This window comes from Rutidosis leptorrhynchoides, chromosome 6, assembly GCF_046630445.1.
Source record: "Rutidosis leptorrhynchoides isolate AG116_Rl617_1_P2 chromosome 6, CSIRO_AGI_Rlap_v1, whole genome shotgun sequence".
NCBI lineage: Eukaryota > Viridiplantae > Streptophyta > Magnoliopsida > Asterales > Asteraceae > Rutidosis > Rutidosis leptorrhynchoides.
The window spans coordinates 235765221-235778455 of record NC_092338.1 but is presented as its reverse complement, the minus strand read 5'-3'; the positions used below and the strand labels follow the sequence as shown (position 1 = coordinate 235778455).

General features: G+C 31.5%; 1 long non-coding RNA gene across 3 annotated transcripts; it reads left to right on the top strand.

Annotated features, from left to right (window-relative positions):
• The first annotated feature begins 1656 nt into the window (after window positions 1-1656).
• Window positions 1657-5647, top strand: LOC139855426 (uncharacterized). Of its 3 annotated transcripts, XR_011761440.1 has the most exons (9): window positions 1657-1762; window positions 1951-2023; window positions 2528-2598; window positions 2772-2957; window positions 3094-3308; window positions 3717-3842; window positions 3929-4112; window positions 4756-4850; window positions 5155-5647. It is a non-coding gene; the product is annotated as an uncharacterized lncRNA (long non-coding RNA). The 3 variants fall into 3 exon arrangements; XR_011761441.1 differs by having other exon boundaries at window positions 3997-4112; window positions 4756-5647; XR_011761439.1 differs by having other exon boundaries at window positions 4756-5647.
• The last annotated feature ends 7588 nt before the right edge of the window (window positions 5648-13235 follow it).

Sequence of the window (13235 nt, the reverse complement as noted above, 5' to 3'; positions counted from 1 at the left end):
TAGTAGCAGAGTAAGAGTATCCAGCAGTGGTACCAGATTGCCTTCCAAATAGTCCATTAAGATTGGAACATGCAACACCAGTCCACAATAAGTTTTCAATTAAACTCTTCAAATATCGACAAGAAAAAATTAAAACACGAACCTATACCAAAAAAAAAGTAGGGCAGAGTAAATCAAGCTCATATAAGCTTTGTCAAATCAACTAACAAATCCTTATCTCTGTATATAAACTTTTAGCAAATAAACTTTCAAATGATACCAGGAGACCAGAGCTTTGTCATATCTACAAACTAATTCGTATTTCTTTAAATGAAGCATTAGTTCATACGGGAGTATTACATATTCACCTTCCAAAAATACCTCATATCTTTTATATAAAGTTGTTGATTGTTTATTTCATCCATGATCATAAAGTTCGAAAGACAATACTCGTTATCCAAGTCAAAAAGTTACAATCACCAAAACCTTTATGTGCTTTGGTTTTTCATCTTCGCCGATTGCAGAACTTTACAAAACAAAACCCTACCTATAGCGAATAAAGCTAATATTCGCCTTTCAAAAATTAATAGAAGTTTTTAAATATATATATATATATATATATATATATATATATATATATATATATATATATATATATATATATATATATATATATATATATATATATATATAATACACGCTGTAATATTGTAATACATATATTACATATATAAGCGCTTAGAACAACATCATATATACACAAAGCACAAACAAACAAATTAAACAATATCTTAACCATCGGATCAAAAACGAAACATAACATGAAGCAGATGAAACAAATTAATTCAAATATCAGCAGATCGGATAGCATATATCAATATTGAGTTTTGAAGTTCTTAGTTTTAGTTTTGGATAGGTTTTGAATTTAGTATTACTGATTCCGGCTTTTGAAGATTAGGGTTTTTGAGCATTAGAATGAGATTATTTTCACAGACCTCTTATTTTAGGTTTATTATCCCGTGTTTTTTCATAATTTAAGGGTAGTTTAGGTACACGATGAGAATTTTTTGATTTATTAGTAGTTAATAATGTAAGAGGATGAATATGGACCATTAGATTGAAGGGTAGTGTAACGTAATTTTCTAATCTAACGGTCATTAAGGGGGTTTTGAAAACATTTATTAGCTAATAAAGACTCTCTTTTAATGTATAGTAGGATAGGATATATATATATATATATATATATATATAAATTGGTAAGCTTTTGTCCACATGTCCTTCAGCCCTTAATTTTCGGTCCATGTAGGAGAGAGTTTTGTCTCACAAAAAACCTATACATACATATACACTATTTGTTGCTATTTTTTTTTACCTCACACCAAATCTATACATACAATACATACACCACCTCACCATCCCATGTGACATTAGAAAATCTGATCAGTTTCAAATTTGAATTTGAAGTGCCCTTTCATTTAATTATTCAAATTGTCATGTGATCAAAGAGCATCTTTTAAACCTAACACATTTACCAAACATCTTTTCAATATCTTTTTATTTAAAGAATGTCTCAAGTACACACATCTACCAAGAAATTTCAATGCATGTGATTAGGTTTTTAAAATTTAAACTGAGATTATTAATTCTCTCTCGTAAATATTTGAAAATCAAATCAAATGTTTAGATCCACAAACCCAAAAAAACTCAAACTCTCTCTTCTTATCTCCTGCATATACGACCTTTTTCCAGTGTTCATCCTAATTGTTCTGAAAGTGATCTCCAGGTAATTAATCGTATTCTCACAAATCCTCTTATTAATTTCAGTATTCTCACTAACCTTTCAGTTTATTATGCCATGAAATTTGTTGATAAGGAAAGTTTATTTTTTTTATCAGAAACCTTTATTGTATAAGAACTTGGGTGATGATAATTATATGTATATAAGTATTTATGTGCTAATTTTTGTTTCAGATTTTACCCTAAATTAATAGTTAAGAAAGATTCAGCCCTTGAATTGAAATAAAGTTGGAGCACTCAATCCAAGGTATTGCTCTTGTATCACTTTCAATGCTAACAATTATTAGATATATGGTTTCGTTTGGGTGCTTCTGATTTCTAATTTATGTTTGTTCTTATATTTGCATTTGTATCTGTTTGCTTGATTAGTTCTGTTAATGGTAGCAGTTGACTTCAATCCCCTGATGCTTTCTATTATTATTATTGTTGTAGTATATTGTGCCTTATATACTGAACTTTTTAATGCTACTATACGTAAGCTATATATGGTGTTTAGCAAGAACCTGGTATCTGCTTGCATATTTAATGATTTCACAACCATGTTTGGTTATATATGTTTTGTAACATAGTTTGAGTTACCTTTGAAGTTGTCATTATTCTCTTTACTTAATTGATTATTTGGTTATTTTGCAACACACCAATGTGTGTGGTTAACCATATTAAAGATGTTTTTTACATGATTGTCTTTTAACATTTAGAAATTGCTTTATTACATTTGCTACTCAAACACTGATTAACAAGTTGTGTTTAGGCTTTTGCAGAATGTGTAAGACAGGCCTCGACCAAATCAAAACCAGTGTCATTCGATGTAATAAAGCTCAAGTAAGAAACCACTGAATCCATAACTCTACTCACTAAAATTTAAAAACAAACTACCTACTATTCTCTTTTGACCTTATGTTGTCTTTTGTAAGAAATGTAGAAAGACATTCAGTATATTAAACGTTTAACCACTTGCAATATTTCATGCCAATGGTTGTTAATTCTGAATGCAGGGTTATAGACAACAGGACACCAGTAGATTCATACTAATTTATGTACCTCATTGTCTCTACTCGACTGCATGCCCTGATTTCCATCGTTTTCTTCTCTGTTTTGCTGTTGGTTTCACCACGATTTTTTTCTTCACCACTTTCATGTTCGTCGCTTCCTTGGTTTTTGATAATTTGCTTCTTATTCAGGTACTGCGTTATTCTGATTGTTGCATTACGCCTTACATTGTTACTTACCATTTATTTGATTGGGGTTTATTTAGGCTAATTGAGAAGTAGAAGTTATATGTTTAACACTTTATTCCTGATATTTGTTCATATGCAGGTTTTGGTTTACATAGAGACATGGAGTTGTTTTAATAAATATTCGAGCTAACCTATGTTTGCAAGAGACGGATATCGATGTGGTTTGCCGGATTTTAATGTGATTCACCGGAGTTTTGTTGCGCACCGGTTATCAGAACTCTTAGTAAACTGGTGGCTAGAGTTTTTTGTTCATCAAGGCTCGCCGTTCAACATTCAGATTATATTATGACAGTGGTACTTTTTTTTTATTCATGAAACAAGTTCCATTACTGATATTGGAAGTCACTGGGTAGAGTACATCTTGAATTCAGTGTATATAGTAATATGAATACTAAAGTGTGTATAGTAATATTTGTTTTTTGAAGCAAGTATATTTGTAGTTTTCATTCTATTTAGTTTTCTTTTGTTGCTACAATTAAAGTGAATGAATCATACTAGAATGTTTGAGTTAAATGCAACAACTTCATTATTTATTTCAATTGTATAGTTGGAAGTCAGATTTTCATCAAGGGCTAAGTGGGTTGGTAACAGTCAAATATTTCTTCATTGTTCATACAGTTATATGTTATGTAATTTTATGCTTTTAAATTATATAGTATAAATTGATACATTGATTGTTCATTTTTGGCTTCTTATTGATAGCGGTGTCGTGTTGAAATGCACCTTATGGGCTAAATTGTGCATGGACGTCTTTAGATATACGAAAAAAGCTACCGATAATGAGTGTGATTTTGGTTATACAATTCGGAAAGATCAAGAATTATGGTGGTGAGATATTTGAACTTAGTTATAGAAAGCATTAACTATCAACTCTTCATATAAAATAAATTTGGAAAATCCTAACTGTATGTTAGAATGAAAATTGCAGAGGAACTAGCAGTAAGAGCCCATTGGAAATTCACAAAGGTGCTCATTGACGCAGATGTGCAAGCTGCCTCTGATTTCCAAACAGGGTATATATTATGTGTTGGAGTGGTGAATCCTGATGCTAGATTATTTTATGTTGGCTAGACTGCTGGGTACCATAGCAGAACCCAGGTTTGTGTGTTTTAATTTTGCCTTTTTTTAAATATAGTAATTTATTAATATTGTTGATTGTTGATTTATAGGTTATTTTTGAAAATTTTGTAACGGGGCTTGAAATTTGTGAATTTAGGGTTATGGGTTGTGCTTAAAATGGATGTTTTATTCATGAACACAAGTATCTTGGTGCTATATATTTCTAAAAGTTATGTAGTTATTTGTAACTAGGTTACTTATTTTGTGCTATTCATGAACACAAGTATTATTCTACTATATATTGGAAGTCTTGCAAGATATAAAGAAATAAAGTGGGATTCATATCTCAGCTGCTCTGTATTACTTATTAACACCTCATGCTCGATCAAATGCCACAAATAAGAACATGAGTTGAGCATTTATTTGATCTGAATTTCTAATTCTAATTATTTTTAATTTTTATTGAATGTATTTATTTATGTTGTATGTTATTCAGGATTTTATATATTTTTTGTTTAGTTATGATATGCTTTTAAGTTTAAGTTTGGAGAATGCATGAAATTGTTCTTTACTACACTTCTTGATACCACATTCAAAACATAATGCTTTAACTAAATGGGTTATTGTCATATGATGATGTATGGAATATAGAATTTGATAATTTAGTTTGTTGACTTTGCAGTATTGAAGCATGATGTGCAACACATCCTACTGCTAATGCTCATCTTACTGGAGATGGTCTACATTCATTTCAATTAGGGCAAATTGCCCAGAAAGGTAATATAATTGACACATTTTTCCAATAAAGGTAACATTCATATTTTTGTTGCCCAGAAGGGTGTTTGATTTTAATTTAACGCTTAAAAAGGAGTCTGATTAGAAAAACATGTCAATCGAGGTAAAATCAGACACGTGTTTTTAATTTCTATTTTTTTATTTCTTTTTGTTTTCCACGTCATTTTTTATTGCTTTTTTATGTCCATATCATATATTCATTTAATGAGTAGATCTTAAACGTGTTTATATACAAGTTATCTTCCAGACTAAATTAGGGTTTTTTGTTTACGTGCTTTTAAATTAGGGCTTTTATCACAAACCTTAACCATCTCGTCTGAATCCTAATTGGAGGTCGGAACTCGACTGAAATGGACAACCATGCAAGTGAAAGGTGTAGGTGTGGAGATTCTGTTGGGATGTGGACATCCGAGACAAAAAGCAACCCCGTACGTCGTTTCAAGGGTTGCCCAAACTACAAGAAACCATGGCCACACAGATGCAATTACTTCAGGTGGGTTGATCCCGATCTTCCAAACGATTGGTATAAGGGGCAGGTTTTTAAATTGATTTCTGAGAAACGTGTATTAGAAGCAGAGGTTGCAAAATTGAAGTTTAAAGTTCAAGTATTGGTCTTGATCTTGGTGATGATTACTCTGTATTTTGGTACAAAATCGTGGTGATGAGCTTGGTGTTTGCAGATTGAAGTTTAAATTTAAAGCTCTTATTTTTATTTGTTCAATTAGATGTAGGTTTAAATTGTAGTATTTAGTGTTTCATTGTATCTCTGTATTACCTTGTTGAAGTGTTGCAAAATTGAAGTTGTTTGCTAAATTGAAGTGTCCATTTTGTCAAATTTGGCTTCTTTTTTGAATACAAAAGACACTTGCAGTTAATAGCCTTATAATATGCAATAGTGTATGCATAGTTTCATGTATGAATGCAAAATACACTTGCACTTGCAGTCACCTGTAAACATTCATGTTAAATACAAAGAACAATGAGATTAATGTTCAACCACAAGTCACCTATAAACTTGCACTTGCATTTGTATATACATAAAGATTAATGTTCAACCACAAGATACACATTTTTAACAACCATAATATAAACATTCATGTTCAACCAAAAGATAAACACAACCATAATACTAGACAAGTTAAACACAACCATAATACCAAACAAGTTAAATTAAAAGTTGGACAAAAAAACATTATAACACCACTTCCATCTTCAACATGTTTCACTACATTTTAATCGGGTTATCTTCAGACATACCAACTCCGTCTTTAGTGACAATTTTTTTGGATAGCTTTATGTTGATAATTCTTTCAGACCTCTTTCTTAGTGGAATAACTTGTTTGACTTTAGGACGCTTTGGTGGATTGTTGAGGCATGCATCAATTTCTGCTATCAGTGGGTCTGCATCCCTAACCTGAACACTTGTGTTTTCAGCTGTAACCGGACTCTCAACCAACCCATCAATATTACAACTTTGGTTGACAACTGGTATGTTAACCATATCACTGTTAGGCCGTACATTTGTGTTTTCAACTAACACTGGACTATTAATCAACCCATCCTCGATACCAGTTTGGTCTAACACTGGACTATCAATCAACCCACCCTCAATTCCACCCCTTCTTGAAATAGTTTCTGGAACATCAAGTGTAACAGAATTTACTCCCCTCCTTTCTCTTATATTTGCCCTTCTTGACCTACTTTCTTAAACTAGTTTGTTAACACTTGTGTATCTTGGTCTACCCCTTCTTGAAGTTGTTGGTGGGACATCTGTTGGTTGGAAATTTGTTGGTGGGACATCTGTTGGTGGGACATTAGAAGTATACCTCCTATCACTTCTATTTTGATCAAGTACTTTTGGTCTACCACCCCTTTTTACAACAGTAGGTGTGTTAGGTAATGGTGGATTGGTGCAACTTTTTCGATTATGTCCATATTGATAACAATTATGACACTTTCTACTCTTTGTTGATCTCACTAGACCATTCTCATTACCCTCATTTCTTGGCCTTTTCCTTTTAACTGAAGGCCTACCAGGCATTCTCTTTGCAACTGGAGGTAAGGGTCCTGGTTTATTGGTCTTTGGCCATTGGATCACCCCACCAACAGGTCTCATAAAGTGATTATATGCAGCAATAAATGAGGGTTTCTTCAAACTATCATTCACCAAAGTATTAACATCCTTGCCTATATGACAAATGGTTGCAACTGCATGAGGACATGGAATGCCACTTACTTGCCAAAATCTACAAGAGCATGTCCTACTTTGTAGATCAACAGTAAATGTTTCATCATGATGAGTAGTTCGAACTTCAAATTGTTGTAATCCACTAGCCCACACAAACCAACTCCTATAAATATATTAAAACAAAACATAAGTTTAAATATTAATGTAACAGTGAGCTGATACATCATTATATAAGTAATTAATAAAACAGTAAGTATACCTTTGAAGCCTCTTACTCTCTTCAACCCTCATTCTAATAGTTGGACAAATCTCATGATCCCATGCATCTCCAGCCTTTCTTTGATCCACTAATCTCACCATAACCTTCATTCTAATTTCTTCTACCATTGAAATAATAGGCTTGTTTCTGGAATCCTTGATCATCGAGTTCCAACATTCACTAATTCCATTTTCAACAGCATCACACTCAAATCCTACTTTGTAAAATGCCCTACTCCAAGTTGCTGGTCTCTTATCTGACAAATAATGATAAGCTTCATCATTCACATCTTTGATTTTTTGGAGTATGAATTCAAATTTTTCAATATATGCACACTTGGATGCTTCCCAGAATAGATGTCTAAACTGCACACCAGGCTATCTTTTACTAAAATTTGAGTATACATGTCTAGCACACTGCCTATGCTCTGCATTTGGTAAAACTGATCTAACTGCCTCCATTAGACCCTTGTGTTGATCTAAAATAATAGCAACTTCTTCACCACTGTTTAGTCTAAGATCACTCTTAATCAAATTTACAAACCAAGACCAATTATCTGTTGTCTCAATGTCTACCACAGCCCAAGCAACTGGATACACTTGATTGTTTGCATCTCTACCAACTGCACTCAACAGTTGACCAACTGCAATTCCTTTAAGAAAGCATCCATCTAATCCAATGACCTTTCTGCAACCCTGAATCCACCCTTCTTTTACAGCAGCAAAACAAACATACATTCTTTTAAAGACAGTTTCATTATTTCCAATCCTTTCAACATCTATTACAACTGTGCTACCTGGGTTTATTTTCTGTATAGCAGCCCCATAATCCTAAATATTTTCATAATGAGCTCTTCCGGATTTTACATCATCATAAATAGCCTTGGCTTTAGCTCTTTGGCATTGGTTTACAGTCACTTTCTAAGCATATTTTCTCATTATGACCTCCTGCATTTGCCTAAGTTTAATTTTGGGATTCTCTCTAATCCTATCTTGTAATTTACTAGCAATCCATTGATATGTAACCAATGATGACAGATTATAATCTCTTAAGCATGTGTGTGTGTCATTTAGTGACTTGATTTGAAATGTTGCTTCATCTGCCATCATTGAAGCCCATAATCTAAAAGGACATGTATTCGAATTTGGAATGGGTATCTTCCTTTTATGAGGCAACCTTATCCCACATTTCACTAAAATATGAGTTTTCTTACTTACTTCAAAATATAACTTATAACCATTAGCAACTGCATAATTAATGATACAATTTTTGAATTCAAGAACATTTGCAAACCTCTCTCCTTTACGTGGCTTCATTGCCCTCCAGTGAACATTTGGATCATGTAACGGTTGCCTGTTATTATACTCCTCAGCCTTCCTTACAGCTTCATCATCTAATTGCTCAAATTTATCAGGATCTTCAACATTTTTAAATGGCTCAATGTTTAAAATATCAGTGTCTTCAACATTTTCTGCATCACTTCCATTCGATTCCTCATCCTCATCAGTTCCATGGTTATCCTCACCTTCATCACTACCATGGTTATTCTCACCTTCATCACTACCATGGTTATCCTCACCTTCATCATGGTTCTCCACATCTTCCTCATCTCCACTATCACTCTCATGATCAGACAAAGGATCATCTTCAATAAACTCACTCATATCCACATCATTATGATCTAAATAAACATCAACCTTATTCTTAGTAGCTAGTTCAATCAATTTTTTCATATCCCTATCATCTTTTAGGTATTTCAGACCTCCATCACTGATTCCTTTACCAGGTACAAAATAGTACTTACTGTCACATACTGTGTCAAGAATGTCTTCAATTTTGTGAGAAAATTCTTTATAGCCATACTTACTGAAATCGTAACCATCCATCGTTACAGTAGCACCACCACTATAAGTTAACGTATCCATTTTAAAATATCCATAGTAATGTATCTTAACAGTCACGATTTTCTCTACACTATCATAAGCCATAGATAAAACAACTTACAACAATTAGGGTTTGAACGACTGCTAACCTTCTTGCATTTGAACTAGTGAAGACCATTGTATCCGAAAGTTGCAGTAATTTGAGCGAGTAACAACTTCGATTTGGGATTTGAACGACTGAAGATTTAGGGTTTGAAGGATTTGGGATTTTTGTTGATTTGGGATTTTAGGGAAAATAAAAGGAAACGTCGATTATATCTAGTCATTATTAAAAAATGACGTGGAAAGCAAAAAGAAATAAAAAAAATAGAAATTAAAAACACGTGTCTGATTTTACCTCGATTGGCGTGTTTTTCTAATCAGACTCCTTTTTAAGCGTTAAATTAAAATCAAACACCCTTCTGGGCAACAAAAATTCGAATGTTACCTTTATTGGAAAAAAGTGTCACTTATATTACCTTTCTGGGCAATTTGCCCTTTCAATTATGATGAAGCTCATAATGGGCCTAAATGAGTTTTTTTTGGATCATTGAAATGACAATATATGCTTTAAGATTGAAAATACAATAATTCGATTAACTAATTTAGATTATGCTTTTTATTGAAAGTACACATATTCATTGTTTATTATAAAAAGTCGATGGCTTCAAACAACTATTGTATATAAGATCTACTCTAATTGTTAACAAGATTTCTAAGAAGAACCTAATTGTTAACAAGATTTGCACATCCGATATTACGGCAACACTAGCTGAGAAATACATGTGAAGAATATGATTTAAAACTTAATAAGTCTGATAAGGAACATAAGATCTAATCTAATACATTAGATAATTTTGTCACTCATAATATTATTATTATAGTTCACTGACAAATCATCACTAATTAGAAGCATTAATACTTGTGATAATTGTCATATACACCTAAAAAGGGTAAAATGAAACGAATCTATATAATATGAAACACATTATATCAAATTACTAAAATATAATTATCTACTTGATCCATTTATGGATAGTCGAGTACCACTTTTGTCTTTTTTATAAGATTTATAATTAAAAAATTTCAATTTCAATTAAATTAAATATATAATCATAAGCATATAATACCACCACGGCTCTTAAACTCAAAATAATTTTTAAAATTTGTCAACACCAATTATTATAAAACAAATTAGCTACTTTAAATTTTGTTTGAGATTTAATAACCTCACATATGTTATATGTTAGTGGTTTGCTTGAATTTTAAAATTCCACAGGATCTTTTGATAACAGATATGGATGATCCAATTGGTTCTATCATCTCAACTATTATCCAAATTATCTTCTTAATCTTGACAATCCAGAATATTATCAGCAACGTGCAATTCTTACTTCAACTCATGAAATAGCTAACATCATTAATGATAGAATGATGATGTGTTTGGAAGGAGTGGAAAGGTCATATTTAAGCTCAGACAGTATATGTGCTTCACAGAGAGACGTTGACTTTAATAATGAACTGTACATTATCGATTTCCTAAATAGTATTTGAAGTTGGTGGCTTACCAAAGCAAAATCTGAGGCTCAAAGTTGGTGTACCAGTTATGTTACTTCGAAATATTGATCAGGCAGGAGGTTTGTGTAAGGGTACACATTTACAAATTGTTCACTTAGGAGAATAAATCAACAACGCAAAAAATTTAACCGAGTCAAACGTGGGGAAGATTACAGCTTTATCACGTATGCTTATCGTACCGAAGGACAAGAGAATACCTTTCAAATTTCAAAGAAGACAATATTCATTATCGGTGTGCTTTGCAATGAAAATAAATAAAAGTCAAGGACAATCACTATCGCGTAATGTTGATCTTATTAATTAATAAGCCCAAAAACTACTTTAAAGCCAAAATTATCTGAAATGCCCCATTCATACCGATTATAAACGATTCATAATAGTTGATTACATCGCGAAGTACTTGACCTCTATATTATACATTTTACAAACGTTGCATTTTGTTTTTAAAAGACAACCTTTCATTACATCAAAAGTTGACAGGCATGCATATGACCTAATCTGTAATTTACTTAATAATAATATCTTTTGAACTCAACGACTTGAATGCAACGTCTTTTGAAATATACCATGAATGACTCCAAGTAATACCTGAAAATAAACATGCTTTCAAGTGTCAACCAAAAGGTTGGTGAGTTCATAAGTTTATCATAAACAATAAAATTCATCATTTTAATAGACCACAAGATTTAAATACAGTACACCTATTTCGTGTACAAAACCATATTTCATAATGCTTAGCAGAGTAGGTTCGTATCCTTTTCTCCCCCGTAGGTTGTCTCGCGATTTTTAATATCTTTCATAAACATAATCTCATATCAGGCATTTTGCACGGCATAGAGATAAAAGTCATTCATACGAACTACAAACACCTGGTAATCGACCTTAACAAAATGCATCTAGAATATCCCCCGCATACCGGCATTCCGCACGGTCGTGCAAAAAGCATACAATCAGGCCACTCTTTTAAATATGATGGTTGTGTACACCTCACAAACAGATCATATCTTTTAAAGCTGGCAGTTGTATACATATTTCGAAGTACTAAAGCAGTTCAAATTCTCTGACTGGGGCTCGTTAGTGCCCATAGATCTATCTTTAGGATTCGCGTTAATTTGGGGCTCGGTTCCCAAATTCTCAGATTACCAGACTAAAAGGGGTGATATTCGGTGTACTCATAATAACTCATTCGTAGAATGTTTTTCAGTACTTGTGTCTATTTTATCAAACATTTATAAAAAACATTTCATGTATTCACTGTTCAAAATATAGTCCAAATGCATTTAATAAAGCAGTTGTAAAAACAGCGCATGTATTCTCAGTCCCAAAAATGTAAAGAGTAAAAGGGAGCAAATGAACTCACGATACGATATTTTGTAGTAAAAAAATGCTTACGACAGACTGAACAATGCAGGGTTGGCCTCGGGATTCACGAACCTATATCAAGTATATATATTAATGTATTATAATATTAATCCATTAAGTTTATATCGTATTAAGACTAATATCCTTATATATATTCATATTAATACTTATAATATGTTATAATATATATCTAATATACAATTTAGTTAATATTATCTTACTATAAATGATATTATATTAAAAACATGATATTTATGTGATATTAGTATATTTATGATATAGGTAATAAATATATTTTGCATAAATAATATTTTTTGTATTAATAATAATATTAATAGTAATATTAATAATACTAATGATAATGATAATAATAATAATAATATTTAAAATATTAATAATAATAATAATAATAATATTAGTTATATTAATAATATTTATAGTAATCTTTAATAACGAAAATGATTAAATTTTAATAATGATAATGATAATAATAATAGTTTTGGAAATAATAATAGTAGTAGTTATAACAATAATAACTATACTTAATAATAAATTTTAAAATGATACAATTAATAATAATAATGATAAATATACTTAAGTTAATAATAATAGTAATAAGAATAATAATAATAATAATAATAATAATAATAATAATAATAATAATAATAATAATAATAATAATAATAATAATAATAATAATAATAATAATAATAATAATAATAATAATAATAATAATAAAAGAAGTTCTACCTCAAAACAATAGGCTAAGAAAATAATGCCCCAGTCCGGGCTCGAACCCGCGACCTCCTACTCACCCAACACCACACCAAACCACTGAATCATTTCTGTTTTTCTATTATTATACAGATCCATTATTTATTTATCCCATAACTTCGACCTCCACAGAAAAAGAAGTCGACCCAAATTTAAAACACAGTTCACCGCTCAATAGTTTGTCTATGCCCAACTAATAGTTAATGGCCCAAAGGAAACTCAATATAACAAAATCCTTAGGTTATCTGGCGTTCGAATATTATAGGGCAGAAACACATTGTACG